The 27,916-nt window shown below is 35.5% G+C and overlaps 1 protein-coding gene across 1 annotated transcript in view; it reads right to left on the bottom strand.

Moving 5' to 3' along the window:
- LOC150094222 (macoilin) overlaps positions 1-27,916 on the bottom strand; it is a 192,397-nt gene that overhangs the window by 37,095 nt on the left and 127,386 nt on the right. The gene's annotated exons all lie outside the window — the stretch shown is intronic.

The following is a 27,916-nucleotide window of genomic DNA, read 5'->3' as shown; positions in this document are numbered from 1 at the left end:
AAAAAACCTAGCTCTAACACCCTTGTCAACCACGCTCTTTCCCAGCTTCCATGCATGGCCCCTAGTCCTCCCACCACCAGTCATATTTTCAAAAATATCTTCTGGATCAATCTTATAAAAACCCTTCAGTAATTTGAATGTCTCAATCATATCACCCCTCCTTCGCCTATCGTCCAATTTCTGCAACCCACAAATCTTCAACCTATTCTCATAAGGTTCATTCCACAGACCTGCTATCATCTTGGTCACTCGTCTCTGGACCCTCTCCACTTCCTCCCATCACGAAGAAACCCTGGTGCCCATAGCTGGGCACAGAAGTCCAGATGGGGTCTAATCAAGGCTCGATACAGAGGAACAACAACTTGTTCGTCTCTGCATGTTAAAGTATTTTTCAGAAGCCAAGTGATTTGGTGAGCTGTTTTAGTTACTTTTGCAATGTGCCCCCTAAACTTCAACTCCCTATCCACCAACACTCCCAAATCCCTGGCCTCATCAATCTCCTGGAGTATGATTCCACCAATGCGATATACTGCTGCTATTCTTTTCACCCCAAAGTGCATAACCTTACACTTTGCCACATTAAATTCACATCCATTTTTCCTAGCCCAGTCATCCAAACTATCCAAATCATCCTGTAAAATTTTGACATCTTGTGCACTCACAATTGCTCTACCCAACTTTGCATCATCAGTAAACAAGTGAACACTTCCTCTCAGATTCTTTCCAATATCATTGATGAACAAATTGAAGAAATTAGATTAGTGCATTGGATTGGAGACTGGCTATCTGATAGGTATCAACAAGTTGTGTATAGGGGTGCGATATCCAGGAAAAGGAAAGTCACCAGTGGAGTGCCTCAGGGGTCTGTTTAACTTGTTTTATTATATTAACGTATATTAATGATATTGGCAAAGATTTGGATGGAGATATTCAGTTGTTTGCAGATGATGCAAAGTTGGGACGAACCATAAAGAGTAGTGAAGAGATTGTGGCTTACAAGAAGACTTGAATAAATTGAGTGATTGGGCACGGAAATGGGGATGAGAGGTCAATGTTGCAAAATGTAAGGTTTTAAAATTTGGAAAACAAAGATGGGATGCAGAATTTATGCTTGGTGAGAATATATTGTTGGAGGTAGAGGAAATAAGAGATCTGGGGGGTGACAGTGGATAAGGATCTAAAATTTAGGAGACACATCTCCAAAATTGTGAAGACAACACAAAGGCTTCTCAAATGATAGAGAGGACACTGACATTTAGAAGTAGGGAGATTCTTGTTCTGTTGTATAAAGCTTTGATTAGGCGACACAGGGACTATTGTGCCCAGATTCGGTCACTGGGTTCTCAGAAGGATGAAGAGATATTGGAAAGGGTCCAAAAGTGACTGACTAAGGTAGTTTCTGACCTCTGGAATGTTGAGTATGAGGAAAGATCGAGAAGATGTAATTTGCAGAGTCTGGTGGAGAGAAGGAAGAGGGGAGATATGATAGAGACCTACAAGTTGGTAAGGATGGAGTAGTTCTACAGAGAATAGTGGGAGATCAGGGGAGAACCAGAGGTCATCCCTGGAAACTGTATAAAGAGGGTGCGAGTAGGCGGAGTGAGAGGCAGGTTTTTTTCGTGCAGAGTTGTGAATGATTGGAATGCCTTGCCTGAGAGTGTGGTGTCTGCAAGGAGTGTGTTTAAGACATGGTATGATGAGATGTGTGTGTGTGTGTGAGAGATAAAAGGACCTCCCAGATGAGTCTTTGACTCCATGAGGTCTTGGAAAATAATACAAATAATAATAAAATAATAATAATATCATGATTTGAATCTTGAGCAGAATATTTATTTTAGACAAGTTGTCTAGGAAATATTAAAAGTGAGCTGGTGGAGTAGAAGATGCAGTTCATTTCTCTTTTTGCTTTTTTTTAAAATTTTTTAATTTTTATTTTTAAGGATCAAGGACAGTCCACACAACATGCCATTAATAATGTTGATTCACTATGTCTAGATTTACACTGCATGCTAACCAACTCTTTAAATCATGCCTAATGGAACCAATTAGATAAAATGATAAGTTCTTCGTACAGCCACACATTGTCAATCCCGGAGAAAACAGCAAGATTAAAGTTTCTAGTCCTTTACGATAAAAAAAAACTCAAATGAGAGGTCGTCTTTTGTTCCTAAAGAGTGTTAATAAATTTATAGTGAACTTATCCAAATGCTGTTTTAAAAAAAGGTCTCTACCATAGAATTCTGCTAATGATATTAGATTCCAAACCACAGTAATCTCTTCCTCTGATATATAACTTCAACTTAAAAAGGAGAGTTCTTTCCAATTTAAGGAAGAACAAGGACATCATTATTCTTAAGGTTGACAAATGCAATGCCACCAGTCATCATGAGCACAGCCAACTATGAATCAAAACTCTTTCTCCTCCTCACAGACTCCTCCACCTATGACCTTATGTGGGCAAATCACAAAGAAAACAATGACCTTCTAAGAAACATGCTGGCTTAGCCAAACAATTTAAAAAAAACTAACGTCTATAATTCCTGCAACCCCAAGGCTGTAAGGGGTTCCAAAAATCCACAAAGTGAGATGGAATAAATTCATCTATTTACCTCTTATCCAAATATGCTAAAGAACTACATCCAATGTTCAGACTCCTTCAGCAAGGACTTTCATCAAGAAACTGACATTTTTGTTAGAGTTCTGGACCTCATCAAAAACTTAATACAATATCTTAAATAACAGATTCACACATGTAAAAGAAAACTAGAATTTATTAGATACTCCTATACATTTTTGCTCAATACATCATGAGCATCATTCAGGGAGAAAGCAGAAGAATTGGCAACATTTAAATTATAAACACAAAAATGGGTCTTATAGCCATACTTCCATGTATGTCAGTCACAGCAGTACAAGTAGGAGGAAACACTATTAGAGTTACAGAGAAGTAGGTAGAGTTATGTAATAATAATAAAAAAAATAAACGCACACGCCACTGAATTAGAAGCCTGTATGCAAAATACTTGGTCATGTGAATCGCCATGTGTTCTAGGTAACTATTTAAGAATGCTGTTGGGTAATAATTGGCAACAGCATTGATCACAATGAGAAAAACAAAAGATCTTTCAGAGTTCGATAAAGGGCTTGCTGTGGGTACTGGATAAATGGTGGGTACTGTGGGATCTGGATAAAGCTACTATTTTGAAAACACCAGAGCTGACTGGTATTTCAAAACGAGATATCCCGGGTGTTTAATCAGTGGAAAAAAATACCCACACTGCTTGTCTAAAAGGTGTAACTGTCAGGTCCTAAGACGGTCTGTCAGGAAGTTTAAGATTAGGACGATGGTGTAGGGCTCCACGCAATTCATGAAACAGATAAATCTTGCAACCAGAATGGAAAGATGGTGTTTGAATGTATTTCAGGAGTTGATCCATAACTTCTTTATAAAATTCCACATTCGTATTCTCCCCCAAGTACAAATTCTTTGTGTACCATGCCTTGAGTTAAAAAAATAAAATAAAATAAAATAAAAAATCAACATTGTTTTCAATTTCTTCGGTCTGGGAGATGTCTCATCAACCCATTCAGAACTCTCTCACTTTCATAGTGAAGAATTTAAAGAGACAAAAAACAAACATGTTGGAGTAATTACTTTATTTATGACTATGAAAATAACACTTGACATTTCGATCTCTGTATCGAGGTCATCATCAGGAAAAACATACATATGTACAAGACACGAGCTACATGACACAACCCAAAAGTAAGATAAATCTAAATGCTTGATTGTTTACCCTAACCTAACCTCTGGTGGGAAAAAAAAAATAAATTATACATAAATATAAATTACGAGGAGAAAAGTCTCTCTCTTGTTGCACAAACCAGTCACTGTTGTTCTAGGTGTTTATCAGCCCCCTCCCCCATAACTACAAAATAACTTTTTGTAATTAACTGAATAAAGTAATTTATATATATATATATATATATATATATATATATATATATATATCAGTATAATAATATATAGATGATAAAAAAAATCAAAATAAATAAAACTAAAGTTTCATAGTGGAACTACGCTAAATACATCTCTACAGTCCTATTAAGGTTTTCTTGTGTTGGGGTTCTGCTATCATGTTCTGGATTCTATATAGGTTGAGCTTCCAGATTCCTGGAATTACTAATCCATCATTCTTGTTTAGATTTGGATGATATTTCAGCATCTCACAAAGTTTCCTTGAACTTTCTTTCAAACTAGGTTTTGGTGTGGTGTAGAGACTTGGTGCCTTTCTAGTTGATTCCGTGATATGTTTGAAGTGCATAATCTGACAGGCCTGTTTTACCATAACGAAGGAATTTAATGTGGTGTTTATGTTTGTCTTTTCTTATAGGGATTTTCCTATAAGAAAAGCCTGTTTTCCCTGTGTAAGGTAGGTTGTAGGTGAATTTTGTAAATCCCAAGATGGGCAAAGTAGGTCTCTCACTTTGTTTCGGATCATAGAGAAAACATAACTCTCATCTCCCTTAATGATTTTATGTGCATCTGAAATCATGATCATGTCCTGACAAGACATGGCCCAATTTTCTTTGCTCAACTGTAAAGGCATGCCGGACAAAACATGCATACAACTTGTTCTCCAACTCTTAACGCAGAATACAAAGAACAACACCCTTAGGGATGTCTGAAGTCTCTGCTATCACCTGTGACATGATTCTACAATCGTTCTGTCACTGAATTGGCGAAGAATGATTGTAGAATCATATCACAGGTGATAGTAACTTCTCTCATCATCTTCTACTGACTCCCATCTGTTACAAAATCTTGAATAGCACCTGAAGACAGACTAGGTCAGAGCCTCATTTCCATATGCCTTTTGTCTGCATCTAGAAACCATTTCTAGGGATTCAATAGCAGAAAGATCCACTTTAAAACAAAATTTAATTGCAATTCTTTGTTCAATTTTCATATCCATGATGTACAAAGAAGAAGTATTTTACACTACATATGATAGAGCCCCCATAGCTCAGTTGGTATAGATGAAGCCCTTTGGTCAGAAAGACATGGGTTTCGATTCCCGTCCATGACGTGAGAGACCCTTATCTGGTCTCATACGGAGATTGGGGTTTTGTTCCAGCCATAGGCCTGATTTGTCAGCTATGTCAGTCCTGAGTATGGATAAAATTGGGGAAGGGGGGATTAAGATGGTGCTGTACCTTCCCATAAAAGGGGCTCATGGCCATTGTATCATCATATGAAATAAATAAACTACACATCATAACTCGCACGCTACTGAACATAAACTAATCTCACTCTGAGGGTGTAGACATTAGTTGGTGTTAGCGCATTTGCCGATAAATCGCTCCAATACTGTAAATGCAACAAATGAAGTCCTAAAACTTATGGACCGTACCGTGTATGATATGCAATGACTGACCAGAGAGGAAACTGGCAATCTAATCACAAATGGCAGGAGAGGTAGCATGAGATAGCTTAACGAGAAGACCTTGATGCTAGACATGATCTAAAGCAGGGATGTGTGCAAAATACAGCATGTGGGCTGGGTGCGCCTATCCAGTGATTTAAATATGGCCCTCCACGTAAATTGAATAAATAGAATAAAAAATATTTGCATAATATATGAATCTACTGATTTAAAAAATCAGCAGATTCATATATTGTTGGTATGAATAAATATTTTTATTTAATCAAAATCAAATTAATGTACTTATTATTGATTTAATACTTAATATATATAATATATATAAAAAAGTGATGTATCACATTAAAATGCAATTTTCAATAGACATATTCACTGAACTTTATATACATTTTACATACATATATATGTGTGTGTGGCCTGTGTAAGTGAAACAATTACTTGATTTGTCCCATGGCAGCATTTAAGCTGGGCACCCCCTGATCTAAATTCTTGGAAATATTAAGAGCAATCACACAAGCTTTTCTAAATCTTTTCATGGAATGTTATCAAAAGTGGATAAGATTAGCAATGAATCTTCTGTAAAATGAGAATGGCAGAATCCATGTTGGTGATCACAAACTGGCAGGTCTCTAGTTAGTGCAGAAGCTTGCTGTTGATGACGATTTTTATGAGTGCTGGGGGTGAGAGCAATGGGATGATAGCTTGATGGCTGACTTATTCCCCCCCCCAAGGGGGGATACAAGTTGAATTAAAGACGTACTTTCATGCTGTTAAGTAGATGAGTATGATAAATCATATGGTTAACACAGGATAGGTGTTAAATCTAGAATGTAAGTTGTGAGTGCAACTGAAAGGATACCATCAGGACTGGGAGACTTATTAAAAGTCCAATGATAATTTTTCTGATGTCCTTTTGTGAGCAGTCTGATGTATTAAAGATTGATTTGCATTGGTCATCTATACAAGAGTTGGAGAAAATACTAAAAGGTCTGCCTTACTTTTGGGAGATGTTACCATGGTACCATCAGAATTCGAGAAAGGTGGAAACAAGGAAAGATATATCTATAGCCCTAATGAGGAACCAGAAGGTCTGAATTCCAGTTGAGTAGGAGGCAAGTTTATTTGGCTGTTATGTCTTAGACTGCTTCAGATTTGATGATTTTCTTAATTGCTGTGAGCTGTAGTGCAGACTGAGTGAGATACTGAGATTTTTGACTAGCTACTGAATATATGCTATATTTTTATCATGGCTGCAAAGGCTTTTTTTTTTTTTTTAAAGAGAACCAGGGATTGGAGGCTAGGGATATGCAGCAGAATGGGAAATGAAACTATCATTCATGTAAGGATTATTTGGTTAGAGCAGATTTTTGGATTTAAGCAGAAACAATCAGACTGGAAAAGAAGTGCAAAAATATCCCAGAGGTCATCCCATTTGCACTGTTTTAGTACCACTGGGTAAAAGGCCAGGAGGACATTGACCTATAGAAAATGAGACATGAATAAGGTAATTGTTGGAGTTGCAAAAGGTACAGGGTATTGGAAACATGAAGATTATCTTGTATTCTGGTTGGCAGGCTAACTAACAATTAGGATCATGACTGATAGTGTATGTTTTTCTGCTAGGTTATAAACTATGGTCTTGTTAAATATTATGAATATTTTTGTTTTCATCCTTTATCCAAGCCTAAGCAAACACAGTTTACATGTGAAATATCCTCACAACTAGTCTACTTGTATATAGAGACTGGTGACCTCAAAATATCTACCTCAGTTTCCCATAATGAAACCTCAATGGGCAAAAAATAGTTTGGATAGTCACTTTTATCATAATGATTTTGCACGATGGGAAGGAACGTGCATTTTTATTATTTTCTCAGACGTTGTTGCATGAGAACCTCCATGGAGTCCTTAAGACTTATTGGGTCTTCCACAAACTATCAATGCAATGTCTATTGTACCTCTCCTTGAAACCATTAACAGAAAAAGCACTCAACTGACTCAGGCAAACCATTCCATTCATTCACCACTCTCAAAGCAAAAAATATAGTCCTCACACCTTGCTAACCACACTTTTCCAGGATGACCTCTTGTTCTGGCCCTTCTAGCCAAGAACTGAAACATTTCCACTGCAATCTTATAAAATCCCTTTAAGTAACTTAAATGTTTCTATCATATCTCCCCCACTTGCCAAATTTTGCAATCCACAAATCCTTAATTTATACTCAAAGGAAGCATTCCACAGTCTGTGGAATGCTTCCTTTGAGTGCCATCTTGATCATTCGCCTTTGGATATTCTCTCACTTCCTCATCCCCCAAAAGTATCGAGGCTTTATAAAGAGAATCCCTTATTTTTGCTTGTTAGCATGTTCTTCAATAACCAAGTATATCCTGTGAACCACCCTGGCTGCTTTAGCAATATACCCTCTAAACTTCAACTCAATCTACTATTCCCAAATTCCTGGCTTTCATCAATTTCCTGGAGTACAGTTTCCTCAATATGGTACACAGCTTATAATCTTTGTATCCTAAAATGCATAACTTGACATTTTTTTATTCTATATTAAAGTGACATTCATTATGTTTTGTCCACACTTTCAGTCCATTTAAATCATCCTGCAAGCTCTCTCTCTCTCTATATATATATAACCTTGATTAACTATTACCTTACTCAATTCTGCATCATTTGCAAACAAACTGAATATCTCTTTTTAAATTATTTCCTATCTCATTTATGTACAAATTAAAACAGCACTGGTCCAAGCACAGAGCCCTGAATCACACCACTTCACCTACCTTTCCTGGATTCTGCTATTCTGCATACTACATTTTGGTATGTAGTATGCAGAATAGCAGAATCCTGTCCATCAGCCACCCTTTTATCCATATCCTTTTATCCATAACCAATTTCATATTCATCCCCATTTGTTGCAGTTTGCGTAACAGGGTTCCATGCAGTATCCTGTCAAATGTCTTTGCAAAATCCATCTGTATCATCACATAGCTATTTCCTTTATCCAATTCATTTGTCACTATATAAAAAGTTACTAGATTACTAAGGCATAACTGACCCAATGGAGGTGCATAGGATATTACAGAACCTTGTGAATACAGCTATGCACAGTTGAATAGTATGTCAACTCAAGCATTATGAGATGATTTAAGTCTAAGCTCTGGGTATGTCTTAAGGGAGTGGCAATAAGGACGGTGGGGGGGGGGGGATGGTTCTATTGCATAAAGGAGGCCCCAAGACTCAAGCAGCAAATTACTCTGATCAGCATTTCAGGAGTGGTGGTCAAGGTATAAGAGAAGTTGGTTAACCAAAAAACAGGAATTAGTAGGAAGCATGGTTTTGTGAAGAGCAGGTCATGCCTTAGTAATTTATACACTTTTTATAATAAAGTGACAGCTGAGTAGGATAAAGGTAATAGCTACATGGTGATACTGCAGGATTTTATAAAGGTATTTGACAGGATTCTGCATGGAATGCTGTTGTATAAATTACAGCAAATGTGGATATTAAACTGGTGATGCAGATAAGAGGGTGGATGATGCAGAGATAGACTGCAGTATATTTAACAGATAAGCTTAGGTGTTGATGGTTATTCATGACTTATTTTTCACAGTATTAACACCACAAACACTTTTATCAACAAAGATGTTTTATTAACGCTTATATTTCGCTAATTTTCAACTCAGCATCATCAGAGAATGCGACAGTGAGTAAGTGAAACAACATAATTACAAAAGATTTAAAGTCCTATTTTTTGGCGCCCTCTAAAAAAAAAAAAAAAAAAAACCAGCAGCAGTTATCCAGGAGTTTTTCTTAGGATAACCATCTCCCAAATTTTTGGCAAATTAATGCAACCATATTTGTTAGGGTTGGGAGAATTCTTCAAAGCCATTGCTGACTCAAAATAATCTTTCAGATCTATAACGACTCCTAAATAGCACATTCGTTTTCCTCCATCTAATTCTGTGTGAAGGAGTGTCCAAAGCATGGTCTGCCAGTCCCGACTTGCCATAGTAATAGTAGCGAATGTATCTTTCATATTCTTCCAGGCAGATGTTCACTGATCTTCCTGTTTGCCCATAATAGGCCAAGTCACAGTCACACGGAACTTTATACACTCTTGGGTGTGCTAAAGGGTGAAGTTTATCCTTAGGCGAGCGGATCAGAGTTGCCAGCTTGACATGAGGTTTGAAAGTGGTGTGAAGGCCATGTTTCAACAATACTTGGGCTATCTTTTCCGATGCACCTCTGATATAGGGAATAGAAATGGTCATGTTGTATTCTTGTGTATTAGGGGAGGGCAGAGTAATGGGCCTATGTAGTATTTTATCTATTTTGTAGGGATTGTAGCCATTGGCTAAGAACGTATGGCGCAGGTATTGGAGTTCAGTGGTCAGAGCTGTATCGTTAGAACAATTGGCTCTGGCTCTGTGTGTAAGTGTTTTTAAAATGCCGTACTGTTGGACTGGATGATGATGCGATTGTTTATGTAGGTATCTTCCTGTGTGTGTGTGTGTGTGTGTGTGTAGGCTTTCTGTAAATAGAAAAAGATAATGATCCATCTGAAAGGCAGGTGACTAACGTGTCAAGAAATGGTAAACAGTTATTTGATTCTTTTCCTACTGTGAAGTGAATTTTGGGGTGTTGGCTGTTCAGGCAGGTGATAAAAGCATCCAAAGTGTCTTGTCCATGGGGCCAGATGGCAAACACATCATCTACATAGCATAACCACACTTGTGGCTTGTATGTAGCTGTGATAAGTACTTTGTTTTTAAAGTGTCTGACCACTGAACTCCAATACCTGCGCCATACATTCTTAGCCAACGGCTACAATCCCTACAAAATAGATAAAATACTACATAGGCCCATTACTCTGCCCTCCCCTAATACACAAGAATACAACATGACCATTTCTATTCCCTATATCAGAGGTACGTCAGAAAAGATAGCCAAAGTATTGTTGAAACATGGCCTTCGCACCACTTTCAAACTTCATGTCAAGCTGGCAACTCTGATCCGCTCGCCTAAGGATAAACTTCACCCTTTAGCACACCCAAGAGTGTATGAAGTTCCATGTGACTGTGACTTGGCTTATTATGGGCAAACAGGAAGATCAGTGAACATCCGCCTGGAAGAACATGAAAGATACATTCGCTACTATTATTATGGCAAGTCGGGACTGGCAGACCACGCTTTGGACACTCCTTCACACAGGATTAGATGGAGGAAAACGAATGTGCTATTTAGGAGTCGTTATAGATCTGAAAGACTATTTTTTGAGTCAGCAATGGCTTTGAAGAATTCTCTCAACCTTAACAAATATGGTTGCATTAATTTGCCAAAAATTTGGGAGATGGTTATCCTAAGAAAAACTCCTGGATAACTGCTGCTGCTTTTTTTTTTTCCCCCGTTAGAGGGTGCCAAAAATAGGACTTTAGATCTTTTGTAATTATGTTGTTTCACTCACTCACTCTCACGTTTACAAGTGTGTTGTGCTCTGATGATGCCGAGTTGAAAATCAGCGAAATATAAGCGTTAATAAAACATCTTTGTTGATAAAAGTGTTTGTGGTGTTGTTAATACCGTGAAAAATAAGTCATGAAGACTGCAGTATAGTTAATTTAGGAGTAGAAGAAGAAGGCCTGTAGCTGGTGATGTGCCTCAGGGCTCTGTACTTAGGACACTGCTATTTTATTTATATATTAATGATATAATGATCTGAGGAGGAATATTCAGCTATTTGTTGTAATGCAATGATTGAAGTAGATGGCATATGGTCAAAGGAGAATGATTACAGTAGAATAGCTGTCAGTTTAATGTGATAAAGAGTAATGTTATGCATGCATTTTGAGATGAAAAGATTATCAGCAATGTACTAAATAAATGGAACTGTACTTCATGACATTGACAAAGTTAGAAATTTGAGGGAGTTGGCAGATAGGAAGTCGAAGTTCAGAGGACATATTGCAAAAGTAGTTAGCAGAATGGCTTGCCAGAGGCTGTTGTGGGCATCTTGTCAGTAAATATCATGAGAATGTTGGTTAGTGCATGGCAAAATGAAAAGCGCATAACATATTATTCAAGAAAAATTTAGAAGTTACATATTTTTATTCAGTGAGTGGAAGAGTCTCATGTGTGGACATATGGGTGCTGCATGGATGTGCATGTGCACAGCCGTGCAGCACTCATCACACATTGATGAACGTTGCTTTCCTCAATGAGTCCACATTTCTATGGATTTCTCCATGGAGTTATAAGTCTCATTATGGACTGTCTAATTGTTACAATATCTATCCTTAACTCACTTTAAATTCATTCATTGTCTTCTGTGCACTCATTCCCTTATCTAGCAATACATATCCCTCATCCAACAAACAAGTTACTAGGAGTAGATCTGTCAGCTCTCCTCCAGTCAACCAATGTTATAATCTTTCCAATAGCATCCATCTTATACCTTCATCCAGAAAACTCCAGTTTTCTTGATTCAGCCTCTGCAGATTCATACATGCAATTTATCCATATGCAATTTTCTCTCTAATACTTTTGCTTTCTTCCACAAAAGTATCAATCTCTCTTTTCATGCATATTCTGGTCGTTTATACATCAAGTACTAATCTCATCATATTTCATTCATTCATATTTTCTATTCTACTCAGAGCCAAAGTGACATCTTTCATCATGCCTCTAGTGGACTTATCTTGCACACCTCAAATAACATAATGCTCTCTTCATCACTCAATTTACAAAGTACTACTATTACTGCTACGACTACTAACTATCACAGTAATTTCACTTACCTCTTTCCTCTACCACACTGCTGATTGCCCTTCCTCCTCTCATTCTGACCAGTCAATCTCTTATTTCCTAACTTCACTGTTTACTCTCTTCAACTTAGTCCTTAATCTTTCTGAAGTCTTTCCTTATTTCTTCTATTTCTGCTCTTAAACTGTACTTCCTTAATTATTAGCCAAATTCCTACATCTGCAGTATTTTCCCTGCACCACTCTTATCATACATGCATTAGTCTTTTCTGCATTTTAATACATGCATTAAAGTCATTAAATCTGCCATTTCCTTAATGGTATCCTGTACTTGAGCATACATATAAGGAATTTGATGATTAATAACAGAGAGATAGACGGACAGAATCAGCTGCTAACTTTACACAGACACACTTGCATCAACCATTTTCAGTGAAAAATATAATCAGTAAAAGGAAAGACTAATTTAGATAATCTTAGTTGTACATACTTGCATGGCAAATAATCATGATAAGAGCTGCATTGTTTACTTGAATGGATAAAGCCTCTGCTTTGACACCAATCAGCTGTTTAAATCAGCAAATTTTTGTTGCTAACTGAAAAACCAAGTGATATAAAAACTGTATGTTATGCCTCCATAGGAAAGTTCCCTGCTCTTTTAACCGTTAAATCCAAATGCCTACCCACCTTCTGTGAGTAAGGATTGACTACCAAGCCATTAGGTAGTCAATACCTCTTATTTTGTAAGAACTCCAAAAAATACAATTACCTGGTCCTTCAAAGCCCCCTCCCCTTCTTCCTCCACAAAAAACTAAGACAAAAGCTTGAAAGTAATATGGGCAGAAAATTTAGTACTACTTCTACTTATATTATGAAAAAGAGGAAATGCAGGATTTAATTTAAACTGAAAAGAGCTTAAAAATGGTTCATTAAAGTAGAATAGGAAGTACAGCAATTGCTCAGTTATCTAACAGGTAGAGCAATTTGCAAGGCATATAACGGAAGGTACAGTTACTCATGGTGCTGTGCAGAAGTCAGTTGATGCATTAACCCATTCAAGGATCTGTTAAAACTGAAAGTTCACTAATTTAAAGGTTAGACAATTGAGAGATCACTGTATATCCTTTTTAGATAAACTAAGGCAAATTCATTATAAAATATTTTCAGAATCAGCTGTGGTAAAATAACTACAGTTACTTCAAAATTAATAAGTATTTCAACCGTGAGATCATAATCAGAGTATAACCATGTACACATACAAAAAACATTTCAGCACTATAGCAAACTAGAATAAGACTTCAGTAATTAACTTGAACTAGTTATTATCTCTTAATGAACATTCACAAATTATATGCTTAGAGTTGGAAATTATTAAGGTGCAAAATTATTAAGGAAATTATTAATGATAAATTATTATCAATGTGCATGAGAAAGAATGCATTTGGAAGTGGTACAGTGCATGATGGTGAATGAAGAATAAAGTATGAATGTGGAAGTAGTAGAGGGAAAAGACACAAGAGTAAAGTATGATGATAAATCTCATTGCTTTGTAATATTAAATGAGAGTTAGAGAGTAGAAAAGTCCAACAGTATCAGGAAATGTAAGAAAGGAAGAGGAAGGAAAGGGATGGGGAAGAAGTTGCAAAAAGAGCAGAAAAAAGTGAAAATAGATATGGTTTTGTCTACGATTTCATGAAGAGTTTGCAAGACAAATAACCGCAAAAATTTTCTGGAAGCAAAGATTTGTGACGTGACTGACTATACAGGCAGATAGAAAAAGTGGATGATATGATTGTATTGGTGGGAAAAAGTGACTTGAAAGAAATGGATATGGTATGAGAGAAGATAAGTCACTGCAAGAACTAAAAAAAAAAAAAAAAATCCTCTTTTTGGTTTCATTATCACTTCACTTTAATGTTGCAAAGTGTGAGGTTTTGATATTTGGTATGCAATGATGGGATGCAAAGTATACACTTGGTGGAGACACTTTAAAGTATAGGAGATGAGAGATCTAGGAGTGATGGTGGACAAGGACGTGAAATTCAGTCCATATGAGGCCTTGATCAGGCCTCATATGGATTATTGTACACGGATTTGGTCACCGGGTTTTCATGGTGATGAGGATATGTTAGAAAGGGTCCAGAGAAGATTCAACAAAGGTGGTCGGTGGTCTTTGGAATGTGGAGTAAAAGGACAGATTGAGAAAATGTAAGTTGCAGAGCCTCATGAATAGGAGGAAGAATGGGGATATGATTGAGACAATAAAAGCTAGACAGGGGTTGTTATCAGGTTGACATAGAAGAAATTTTTCATAGAATGGAGGGGGGGGGGAATAGAACAAGAGGCCATCAGTGGAAACTATATAAGGAGAGAGTGAGCAGAGGAGCAAGTTCTTTACATGGAGAGTGGAATACATTGCCTGAGTATATTGTGAATGTAGATTTATTGAATCAGTTTAAAGCATGGTTGGATGAGCACTGTGTGTGCAATAGCGTGTACCTCCCATGATGAGTCTCTAACTCCATGGAGGTCAGATAATAATCATAAAAGGAGACTGAACCATCTCATCAGTTATGCAGACTAAACAAACACAGTGTCAAAGTTTTTTTTTTGTGGTTCCAACTCACGAAAAGTTTTAAGCCTATGGTACATTAGTACCGTGACTGGGCTAAGGATTTTTTATTCTTTTTTTAAATTTATTTTTTTGCATAGTCGAGAAACCCAGTTCTAGAGACAAAACAGGGAACTTTTTCAAGCCACTTCAGGCCTCCAAATAAGCAGGGTGGTGGTCTCACACCAGGCAATGAAATTCATATCGTGCCTAAAGACAATTACAAACACCCATGCCCATGGCAGGATTTGAACCCGTGAGTTGGATGGAGAACGAATACACTAACCACTCAGTCAACCAGGACAGCAACATTTCAGCCTTACCAAGGTTATCCTCCTAGATTGTATAAGTCTCCTCAAAATTCACAAGCCACATGTTTCAATGCAACTTGTAGTTAACTGTATTGGTTTTCCATGTTAAATTGCAAAGCATCTCTTTACTATTCTTGTGGACAGGAAAATCATCTCGTACTAAAATCAGTTTAGATTTTAATAGGGAAAAAATCTCAGAACTAATGCCCAAATGATTTCTTAATTAATCTCATCTGATTGGCTGAGCAGATAGCATCTCTGCTGTCCAACCAAAAGATCAAAGATTCAAATCCCACTATGGACATAGATGTTTATGTCTTTAGGTGGGAGATGAATTTTACTGCACTGTTAGATCCATCATCCTACTTATGGGTGGCCTAAAATGTCTTGAGATTTTGGTCTAAAGAGCAAGGCTCATCTCCTAAAGACACAAACATCAATCCCTGTATTGGGATTTGAATCCTTGATCTTATGGTTGGACAACAGAGATGCTATCTACTCAGCCAATCAAATGAGACTAATTAAGAAGTCATCTGGGTGCCAAGCTAAATAAATAAATAATAAACAATTATGATTATTCGTGACACCTCCAAGGAGTCCGAAGCCTCATCGCGGGAGGACACCTATTGTACACCTCCCCGTCTCCACCACTACACCGAACCTCTACTAACAATCATCTACATCAGCGCCATCTACTGCCCAACACCACCACAGCGAGTATTTTTTGTCTGTAAATTGCGTGTGTTCTGAAGGGCCAATTTGTCTGTATGAGGGATGAAAAACCCGAGTTTCTGGGAGGAAAAACCCTGCTACCTCCGTATGAGATCGGCTAACTCACCTTTGATTGAAAAAGTCTATATAAAGATTCCTCCCATCATGACGAGACTCGAGCTTAGGCCTTTTCCAATTGAAGGGCGCAATGTACCGGCGTTCTTCCAATTGCACTACGGAGGCGCTCTTACTCCACCCACGGTACTAATGTATTATAGGAATAATGTTTACAACCTTTTGTGGGTGGAAGTAGGCAAAGAACACAAATCCCTCATTTTCTATACACCAAGTGTTGCCAACTGAATGCAACTTCACAGTTAGGGATTATGATTTCATTTTTGAGATCACATCTAAATCCTCAAACAAGATGAGATTTACTTTCTATCAGGCTATGAAATATTACTCTCCTTTCCTGAGATGTCAAAACCTCTCCCTGAAAATCCTACATTAAGAATAATTAGATAATTAAGATTACTGCTACTTCTTCATTATACTTCTACAGTCATTTAACATTCTACAGCTGTAAAGGTACTATAAGATTTTAAATATTCGTGGGTAGGATATACAGGGTGACAACTGTTTTAGAATTTTGACATTTTTAACGTTTCATCATCATTATATGGTCAACTCCATGGAAGTCAGACTCATTGTGAGAGGTCCACACTGTTTTTTCACATAATGTCTATCATGCTTCTCCTTAAACTCAATTACAGACAAAGCACTCAAGATCACCTCTGGCAATGTATTCCACTTATTTGCCACTCTCCAATTAAAAAAAAAAAAAATGACAAAAAAAAAAAAATAGTCCTCATGCCCATATTAACCATACTCTTACACAACTTCTACAGATGACTGCTTGTTCTCTCCCCTCCCCCATCCTTTCATGCACTGAAAATTTTCTGCATCTACTCTACAAAACCTTTTTAATAACATTTTCCCATTATATTCTCTCTTTCCTGCCTATTAACTAATATTTATAACCCACAAACAAGATTCCGTCTATCCTCACAAGAAATATCCTAAAACCTGTCACTATCATGGCAACGGGTCTGATCCTCTCTGACAATACCTTATTCCAAGAAACTTAACGACGACAAAAATAGTTCAGATATAGTCATATGTAAACATTATAAAGAGAAAGAACTTAATCCTACTTGTGTGTGTGTGTGTTTTTAAAGTCCATGTGATCCACTGAGATTCTGTCCACTTCTGCAGTATATCCTCTGAACTTCCACTCTTTAATCCCATCCATTACCTTAAAATCAACAGCCTCAATTTCTCCAAGTCCAGCTCCATCAACCTTGCATTCTGCCACAATGGTTGCCAGTTCACTATTCTTGGCCATCACCAGTCTATTTAAATCCTGAAAGATCTCCTTATTACATACAGTTATTTCCTGAGGATTTAGCATCCTCAGAAAATAACAGTATATTCTCCCTCAAATAATTCTCACTTATAGTCCATCATTCTGACCTTAACCACTACTTCTAAATATACTGAGCAGCTTATTATGAGTTGATATCTCATCCAATCTTATGGCCATCCTGACAGTGAGGTTTGGTAATGTATTAAGCAATTAAGAACCTCCAGTTAATCTACCTCTACTCTCACATCTTCACAAAATGATTGCTTAATAATTCAACCAATTCTTCTGCTTTATCACTTCTGTATCATCTGCATTAATTAAAATTATCCTTCTATAATCATTCTTTCTTTTATTTGATACCTGGCAAAAGAACTTTGTGATTTCCTTTGGCCTACTTGTCTAATTTCGCTCAATCCGATTCTGTCCTCCTTACCAAGATGATCACTGTTGTTGTCTGTGCTTTTATTCTCCATAACTTTTTTTTTTTTTTTGTAGATCCTGCTTAATGATGCTACTCATCCATTTAACCACCTGATTTAATAATGCTTTCTCCAAACACCCCTCTTAAACTTTCCAACATACATTTCATTCTTAATTGAAAATTCCAACTCTTTCAATGCAGAGTAATTACCATTGTTATGGACAAATACTTGGTTACTGGACCAAAGATTTAGTACTTTCAAACCTAGGTGGCTTCCATTACAAATAGTTCTCTCTCAGTAGCTGCAGAAAATTAATTTCCTTCTCATATATTCATTCTTTCCTCTTTCCAATCTAAATAGATGAAATCTCCATAATGATCAATTTTCTTTTTTGCACTACCTACCCTACAGCAGCAACTAACTACACATGTTATCCTATTGGTTTTTATCTTCCACCAGATATGTCTTCCTCAATTATGTCACACTTTACAGATGTTAACTAGCTTCCTTGTTTTTGTGGCTTATCTTATTATGGACAATCTGGAAGATCTACTTTTGTTCATCATGAAGAACATAAATCTTATTTTCTTATATCAACAGTCTGGACTTTTGAACATGCCATCTCAACCAAGCAGAGTTCTCTGGAATACAATGAGAACTTTCATAAAAACTGATTTCTTATGGAATATCTTTATAAAGAAACTTTTGAAATGTTGCAGCAGTGTCCTAACTTAAATGGATCCAATGATCTACATTTATCTCCTTTATGGAAGATAGGAAAGATTAGCAAATTGAAAAAGTACAAACTTCATGAATTATATGTAATTACATTTTTTTTTAGTTAAGAAAATATTGACCATTTCTTGTTATCTTTCATTAGGAATTAAAGTGCTCCATTTTAGAATTTTCTATTGTTTAGTTGCTGTTCCATTCATGTACTGAAGATGCCTGTGAGATGTCAAATTTTTACAAATAAAACAGCAAGATTTTCCATCTGAGTTTTCTGTTGTTGTACTTTATTCTTAGCATGCTTAATCATGGTATTCCAATTTTGAACCAGTGTTATATATACACTACATCCCATATTAAAATTCCCTGAATAATGACATCTTGATAATAATTTAATTATGGAAGTTTTGAATACACACAAATTCCATAAATACTACACACTCAGTTAAAGCTATTTTATAATAAACTAGATATAACAAATCACACAATATCATTAATCATAATCTCCCCCCCCCCATTTCCAGCTATGTCCTGACAACTATCTTCCATCAGCCTAACAAAACTAAAATCAACTGAAAAACATTCAATAATTACAAGAGTTCTTATAGTTCTGATCAATATGCAAACAATTCAATTATGATACAATAAAAATGAAAATATAACAAAGATAGATTCCAAAAACTACTGGGTCATGCTAGTGCAGGGGCAAATCTTTTCCAAATTTCTTATTACAAGAAATTAGAAAAGATGCCCTTATTTTTGTGGTTTTGATACAGAATTGTGCAAATAATTTATATCATCATCATCAAATTCCTGATGAACCCTCAAGGGGTGTACAGGATATGATAGCTACATGAAAAATTTACATCATTACTAACTTCTTATCTACAATTTTCCTCCACATCAGTCTGTTACTTGTCAAGACTCCAACATTATCAGATCTTATATTTCTATCTTCTAAGGCACTTTTTACCATATCAATCCACCTATATCTTGGTCTTCCTCTGGGTCTTTTTCCTGCCAACCTGGCAGAGAACACTTGTTTTGCTAATCTTTCCTCTCCCATTCTGTTTAAGTGTCCACCTGAGATTAGAGTTCTTTTCAGTCAACACAGAAACAAAAGAATCTTATTGAATAACCTTCCCTATTTCAAATTATACCTTTCTTAATAATATAGTCAATTTATAGATGACAGCAAACATGCAAGGACAATGACTATTTGGTTTTAGTGTCCACTTTGAAAAAGTACTACATCTTTCCAGTTAACTCTTTTCCTTTATGTAGAATGGAAAAAAAAATGTTAAGTTTGGATGCGACTATATATCACTTGTCAAACTTCCTGTTTACAAACATAGATCCACAATGCACCACAATTTCCTCTTTCAAAAGGAGTTTATTTTGTATTCAGAATATATGCATATTATGTATTCTGGTGGCATGCAAATAGTCACGTGCTAGATCTCCCACCACTGCCACACATATAGACACTATGATGTGACATTTCACTGAAATGAGAATTTGTTTATAAAGGAAATTCTATTTTTCAGTTCAATGGAAAGTGTGATATCACAACATACTACAAATAAGCAGAATTGCATGAAAAAGTTTTATTTATAAAAGGAAATATAGAAAGAGGTTGTCAAGATTAAATTTGAGTGCTACCTGACATCTGGGCTCCAGAAATCCACTCATCATAGGTAAGTTATTAGAGACAAGTAGCGAGTGAATTTTCAGCCTTGTTCCAAATGCATTCAAAATGTATCGTTTTCTTTGCCTAATTTGCATTTTTTTTTTTTGCTTCATTTTATAACATCTCATTCCATCAAGTTAAAATAAAATAAATTAAAGAAAAATGGTAGAAGAGAAATTTAGAGAACAGGTCCAGGCTAAAATAAGGATCAAGATCAGATTTTTTACTTTAAGATAAACTGTTGGGAAATCATGGAATATAACCAGGATGCAAGTCATGCAGATCTGGAAAAGTCATACTAATTAGGTGTCTAAGTAAACAACTTAATTGTGCTGGTCAAAGCACTACAATTACATGGTATAAATGGCACATTATATAGAACAATACAGCCTATATTTAAGATAGAAGTCAGCAGTCAGAATTGATGGATGGGAAGGCACAATTCTCCACTGTTATTTGATACATGGATATTATGAAAGAGGTTTGTTGCTTCTTGGAATTATGGCCAAAGTAACTAAGGGTACAAGGCCAGTGCACATTATGTCTGTTAATTACAGATGTTCTTCTGGCCACTTTTTTTTTTTTTTTTGTAAGATAAAAATATTATGAAGTGGCATTAAACTTGATATCAAAATCTGAAATATTCAACTCAGTATTTTATGTGAATCATGCTATATTTCTAAATAAATCCAGTACTATTTTCTAGTTGTAAGTTTTTCCATTTGGTTATACTATAAATCAAAGACACCAAGAAATTATATACTCGGTTTAAATCCTTTATCCAAATGTAAGCAAACAAGTTTGTGTCTGAAGTATTTTCAGAACTGGGACAACTCATGGTAAAGGTGGTATGACTTGACATCACTTTTCTTAGTATCCCATAATGCAAAGCACATCTCCTTGTGGATATGTATAATGCTATGCATTATAGGAAGGGTCACTATCTTGGTTTGCTTACACTTGAATAAAGGATTAAACCAAGTATATAATTTCTTGGTGTCTTTGATTTATAGTATAACCAAGTGGAAAAACTTTCAACAACTAACTACCTCTAATACAGAGTATTTTAATAATAAGGTGTGACACCCTTCAGCAACTCTTATATGAAAATATGACTTCTGCATTACTTCAATCTTGGTATCAACCCTCTGGATCTGGCTCCCACTGATGAGACCTTAATAAAGGCTGAAACCGGTCTGGGTAGTGACCCGTCCCATAATGCATAGCATTGTACATGTCTGCAAAGCGATGTGCTTTGCATTATGGAATACTAAGGCAAGTGATGTGAAGTCATACCATCTTTACCACGAGTTGCCCCAGTCCTGAAAATACTTCAGGTACAAACTTTGTTTGCTTACACTTGGATGGATTAAACCAATATATAATTTCCTGGCATCTTTGATTTATACTAGTTTTCTAGTCTCTTTAAAAGGAAAGCTGGTCAAACTAAATAAATAAATTTATTTATATAATTTATTTATTTATAATTTATATATATATTTTTATTATATAAAATCAACTAAATAAATTTATATAGAATAAGAATGTAATGAGCCAAAACGTCAACTAGCAAGTTTAAATTTGGAAACTGAAAGTTTATCAAAGTCAACAGATCATATATGAGAGTTCTGGCAAAAAAAAAATTGCAAAAAGATGGTATCAGAATTGCATTAAGACTGAAGATATTAATGAAAGGAACTTGACATTGCTTTTATTCAAGAAGTGCAAGTAGACCTAATTTTAGGTCATTTGGTCAGTTATAAAGAATAGGAGAAGAAAGTTTATTAAAGGAAATTTGATTTAAATAAAAAAGGTAGGTAGGCCAATATCTGAATTAATATAGTTAGTACATATGGTAAAAGACGGAAAGAATACCGGATAGATTAGAACAGTGGTCGGCAACCTTTTCAGACTCGCAGGCCACATTCAACTTTTATTTTTAATAATCAGGCCGCGAGCGTTTAATTAAGTGAAAATAGTAAGTGAAAAAAATATTTCAGCAATTTTTATTATATCAGTCTTAAAAAACAGAAATATTTAAAGTACGAGATATGAAACAATGAAAATGAAACTCGATGAAAAATTATTATCATGTAAAAACAAAGTAATACAGATTATCCATCACAATATGTGTATCTCTCTGCTTTTTTTGGCAAGCATCGATAAAATTTTTGAATATTTTCTAATGAAATGCGTTCTTTAATGTGCGCCAAAATCTCTGTTGTCGTCAGATGAAGTGGCCTTTGTTATTCGCACTCATGATGATCACAAGGTTGACTCACACCAAGTTGCACGGCGATATCAAGAAATAAAATTATTTTTAATTTATTATTCATATTATAAAATGTATTAAATAATTCAACATACATGCTATGTATGGTCAACCTTTTATGGGCCGCCAAAAATGCACATTCGAGCCGCATGCAGCCCACCGGTTGTCGACCCCTGGATTAGAAACCTGACATATAATAGATTAATTTGGCACAAAATTGTTGATAAGAAGCTAGAAATTCAGTGAACTTAATTCTGTAGTGTTAACATAGTATCCTGTAATATCTTAGCAGTACAATATCAGAAATTGATGATGCTGATATTTTTCACAGTAGTGAAATTACTACTAATACTACCAGCACCAGTTTCTTGCTTTATGACATTTTTGTAAATATATTATGCTGAATTTGTTAATGTGCAGTTTTCATCCTCTTATTTTCAGAGCTTTCCTCCGGTATTTATATGATGAATCCTATCGATGAAAGGCTGCATAGCTTGTAGTGTATATTAGTAAAGTGGGCATCTGCTTACACTGTAATTAACTGGCAAAGGTAAGAGAAATGAGCACTGAGAACCTGGTTTCCCTTCCTCTAAATAAAATTATCTAAATTTGCATTATGTTGCTATTATAATGATTAAACAGATGCTATTCTTTATATGTAAGAAGGTGCTTTGTGAGCAATTTTTTTTCCCAAGAAAATATTAAAATAAATAACTACAAATTATTATCTTAAGACCCCCATAGAGTCACAGACTGATCTAGAGGTCCCTTTTGTCGTATACACAGAGCTTATCATACTTTGCCTTAAACACATTCAAACTCTCTGCAGATACCAAGTTCTCAATGTTCCAGTATTCACAGTCTCCATCGAAAAATCCTGTTTCTCACTCCCTTGCTCATACCCTCTTTAGTCATCTTCCAGGGATGACCTCTTGTTTTCCCCCAATCTCTCACCATTTTATGAAAAATCTCTTCAATATTAATCCTATAAACAACCTCTTACTAACTTCATATCATATGAGGGTGGACTGAAAAGTTCTTGGCCTAACAAATTTATAATTTCAAAATTATTTTTATTTTTCCCCATAATCTCCCTTAAGACTAATACATTTATTCCAGTGATGCTCCAGCACCATTATCCCATCCCTGTAGTGGTTCTCAGTAAGATCTGCAAAATACCCCTCTACAGAATGCTCCAAGCACTGCTCAGAGATTTTCATGTGGGTGCGTTTTTGATCTGCTGTGAGCAAGTGTGGCACACATCTTTTGAAATGCCTATAGTCTCAGCAATTTCACTCGTCGGTCATCCAATACCACATCGTGCACTTGATCAATGATTTCTGGTGTTGTTACACTTTTTGGACATCCTTCACAAGGTTCATCTTAAAGGCTGGTACGGCCACGTTTAAACTTGGCAGCCCATTTCTTAATTGTTGAAAATGAAGGAGAAGACTTTTACAAACTTCGAATGAATTTCTTTTGGAGTCAAACCTTCTTTTACAAAGAATTTTATAACTGTACAATACTCAATTTTATCTATTTCAAGGGATACAGACAATACTTTTGCTTCAAACAGCTGTATAAAACAAACCACTTGATAGAATGACTTGCAATTTCACATGGATGCTTATGACAGATGTACCAACTTAGCAAGAAAAAAAAATCTCTTGCCGATAGTGTTGCCATTTATGGTCTAGACGGAGAACTTTTCAGACCACTCTTGTATTTCCCATTCTTCCTCCTATCCACTAGACTCTGCAAATTGCATCATCTCAACCTTTCTTTATATTCAACATTCCAGAGATCAGAAACTATTTTGGTCAATCACCTCTGGACCCTCTCCAACATCTCTTCATCCTTTTGATAACCAGATGACCAAATCTGTGCACAGAAGTTCATATGTGGCCAAATTAGAGCCTTATACAACAGTATAAGGCTCTAAGAATCTCCTTACTTCTACAAGTCAGTGTCCTCTGCATTAATATGAATATAATACCATTATTGTCAACCCAATTCTGAATCCTAATTCTCACCAGTCTTTTAAAAACTTTAACTACAACACCTGTTTACTGGAAAGTTTACTAAAAACACTCAAGTTTACAAAAATGAACATCATTTTTTTTTGTTTAAACCTAACTCAAAAACAAAATATAATTAACACAAAATGCAATGGATAGTTGTGTTAATCTAAAAAGAAACTTGAAAATTAGAATAAAAATGAATGAAAAAAAATGTTCTTTGGCCATTTATGGAATTACAGTTCATTAACTTGAACAATGTTGCATTCCATGAAAAGAATTTATTATTATTATTATTATTATTATTATTTGACACCTCCAACAAGTCTAAAGACTCACTGAGGGAGGGCATCTACTCTACAACTATCTCCAGCATCCACCACTACCAGTAATAATTTCACAGACAATCACAAACATCCAAGCCCATGGCAGGATTCAAACCCGCAGCCTTTTGGCTGGAGAGCGGATATGCTAACCACTCTGCCAACCAGGCCGGCAATTACATCCAATAAAAACAATTTATTGGATGAAATTCCCTAGGCACTTTTGCAGTTGCTTGGGTAAGGGATGTCACAGACTGCTATTTGACATGAGAAAACCAGGGAACTTCCCCACCTCCTAATGTCAGTGGTGTGCAACAAATAATAAAAATTTTTGATGCCTGATGGAAAGGGAAGAGATTCTTGACATTTTTGTGGAAGAGAGTAATTTTTTTTTAAAGAAATAAAAAAATTTCTTTTTACTTGTTTCTGGTTTGATATCTCATCCAATAAATGGATATGGCTCAATATCAGAATCAATTCCTAAACAAGCCTTTAGGGTTTTTATGGTTTAAAATGAAGAAAACACTTCAGTTTAATAGCCTCAACAATTTCCTTCAGAATTTGCATTGTGAGCTCTTTTGTAGTCTCTATACAAATTCTGATGCCAATTTTTCAATGATATTGAGGATTTCTTCTTCAGAGGTCTTTGGATTAAGACTGGACAATCTCCTCCACATCTTCTGATGTCACCTTAAGGACAGGATTTGATCCAAGCTATGCTGCTTTTACAGCACAATGGGTTTGAACCCTTTAAAATTGGGCACAATTTGTAACCACAATTTTTTTTTTCTTCATGCTACTGACCATGATTTCTGGCTTGCTTTCTTCCAAACTTTACAGATGCTGTCTATGACACCTCTGATGTCAGAACTCTTCTAGCATTCTTTTAATATCAGCTAGCCTTCTCCATTGGTTGCTACCACAAAACTGTTCAAATGTGAGCTTATGGTACTTCATCTTAAAGGCAATATGACATACTGATGGATTAATGTAGTGATATTTGATGATAAAAATTTTAAGTCAATAATACATAAACTAAGCTGATGTATTACTGACAAAGAAGAGAGCCTTTGCCAAGATCTTAGTCTGAAGATATAGCTCTATTGCTGGCATGAAATAATTCAACCACTCTTGAAAAATTTAACGAGTCACTCACACCTTTTGATTGATACTCTTAAAAATCACTTGGAATCACATTCTTTAATGTGCTCATGTTCTCAGAGTGAGAGATAAGTAGCATCTTCATTTGAAAGTCTTCCAAGACATATGATCCCACCACCAAAGATCTTCAGTTGCTCTTTTGAGCATTCCTCACACTAGAGTTTGATGAAACTAGAGTTCAGTTTCATCAAAACTGAACTTTGGGAAGGTGAATAAATGTGAACAAGTTAAAATTTTTTTACAAATTTGTTAGTTGCAACTTTATCTGATGCACCTCCCCATGCTTCATAACCAGTTTGATCTCTGTTCTATTTGTAAGATGCCTATATATCACTGATAACTAGCTTTATTGAATGTGCAACTTGGATTTCTCTCATATCTGAAAATATGGTCTGCACCCTCTCACAAATTTCTGCTAACAATCTATATATCCAGAAACCACTTCAGCAGTTTCTTTTAGAGAAGCAGTAAAATTTCTTCCCTTTATTTAACCACTTTCATGGTGCTTTGAATATGTACTGTCCTTAGTCCTTACTACAATAATGCTTTTCAGAGTGGACCATATGCTTATTTGTACTCAATAAGTCTAACTCTCAAATAAGTATCACATGCAACACAAGATCAAAGAAAGAATGCCTTTAATGGTTTTACTTTGGTACCACACACACACACACACACACACACACACATCTTGTATATATACTCTCATGCAAGACCAGATAACTAAAGATTTGCTTGAAAAAAGATTATCAAAATTTGAACAGTGCTTTGCTTTACTCCCAAGTATATACTTGTCACTAACAGACATTTTCATCATCATCAAATTCCTCCCATGTACCCTCAAGGGGCGTACAGGATATGATAGTACTACACGAAAAAAAAAAAAAAATTTTTCAAAATTCACTTATTTTGAAAAAGTGTGCATTAAATTTTCACAGTCAAGGGGATTTTGACTACAATTTTTTTTAATGCATGCCAGTCACAGCAAGCAGTTTCACAGTAAGTGGATAACACCCACTGGTTAGAGCTCTAAAAAACAAACAGAACTTTTTGCAAGTCACTTCAAGATTCTAATAAGCATGGTGGTGATCATACACCTAGCACTGCAATTCATCTACTACCTTTAAGTAGTAAGATAAGATATTCACAAAACAGCTATGACCATAGTAGGATTCAAACTAAATAGGCCTATTTGGTTAGAGAGTAGATACACTAACATACTCATCCAACAGGCTGACAAATATATTTTTTCTATATTAAAAGTGAATTTATGTAATTATCTATTTTAAAGCAGTTATGTAGCAATGTAGGTGTTCACTAGTATTCATGTTATACCTTATTATTTCATAACAGTAACTCAACACTACACAAGAATAAAATAAACCAGATAATTTATTAACCTGCTGTTATTTTACTAGAATTCAAACCAGCATCCATGGAGCACAAAAGCACTTATCTCAAAACATTGCACTACAATCAATATATGATTGCTGTAAGTTTGGAAAAATTAATGCAACCATACCTAGTGAGATTAGAGGAATGCTTTGTTATTTAGCTTTAATACCTACAAAACAGTAAGCAAGAGTGGAACATGTAAATCTCTCGTAAAAGTTGGAATTTAGTCTTTCCAAAAGCTACTGTTAAACCATATTGATCAAAATGATTGACTAAATGCATAATAAATATTATTACTATAGAGAATAACAGAAAAGATTTGTCCACAATTAAGTATTATGTTACGTGAACTGCTATGTATATCATGATTTGATTATTTTTATATCTATAATTAAAAAAATAAAGTCTAGATTTTAAAAGATAATCTTAAATACTACTGTCCTTTTGAGAAGAGTAGTATTTAACACTAGGTTAGTATTATTATTATTATTTTTTAATTAGAATTTTTCAAATGTTTTCATGTGAAGATGTTTGATACAGACCAAGAGCCACATTAACTATAAGTTTTGTTGATTTGTTGATTACCTATTATGATATATATATGCCTTACATCATAAAAAGATATTTTCTTA

This window comes from Typopeltis vanoorti, chromosome 22 (genome assembly GCF_054136105.1).
Source record: "Typopeltis vanoorti isolate ZY-2024b chromosome 22, IOZ_Tvanoo_1.0, whole genome shotgun sequence".
Taxonomy (NCBI): domain Eukaryota; kingdom Metazoa; phylum Arthropoda; class Arachnida; order Uropygi; family Thelyphonidae; genus Typopeltis; species Typopeltis vanoorti.
Note: the sequence above shows the minus strand (reverse complement) of the source record. Positions and strands in the feature narration are given on the sequence as shown.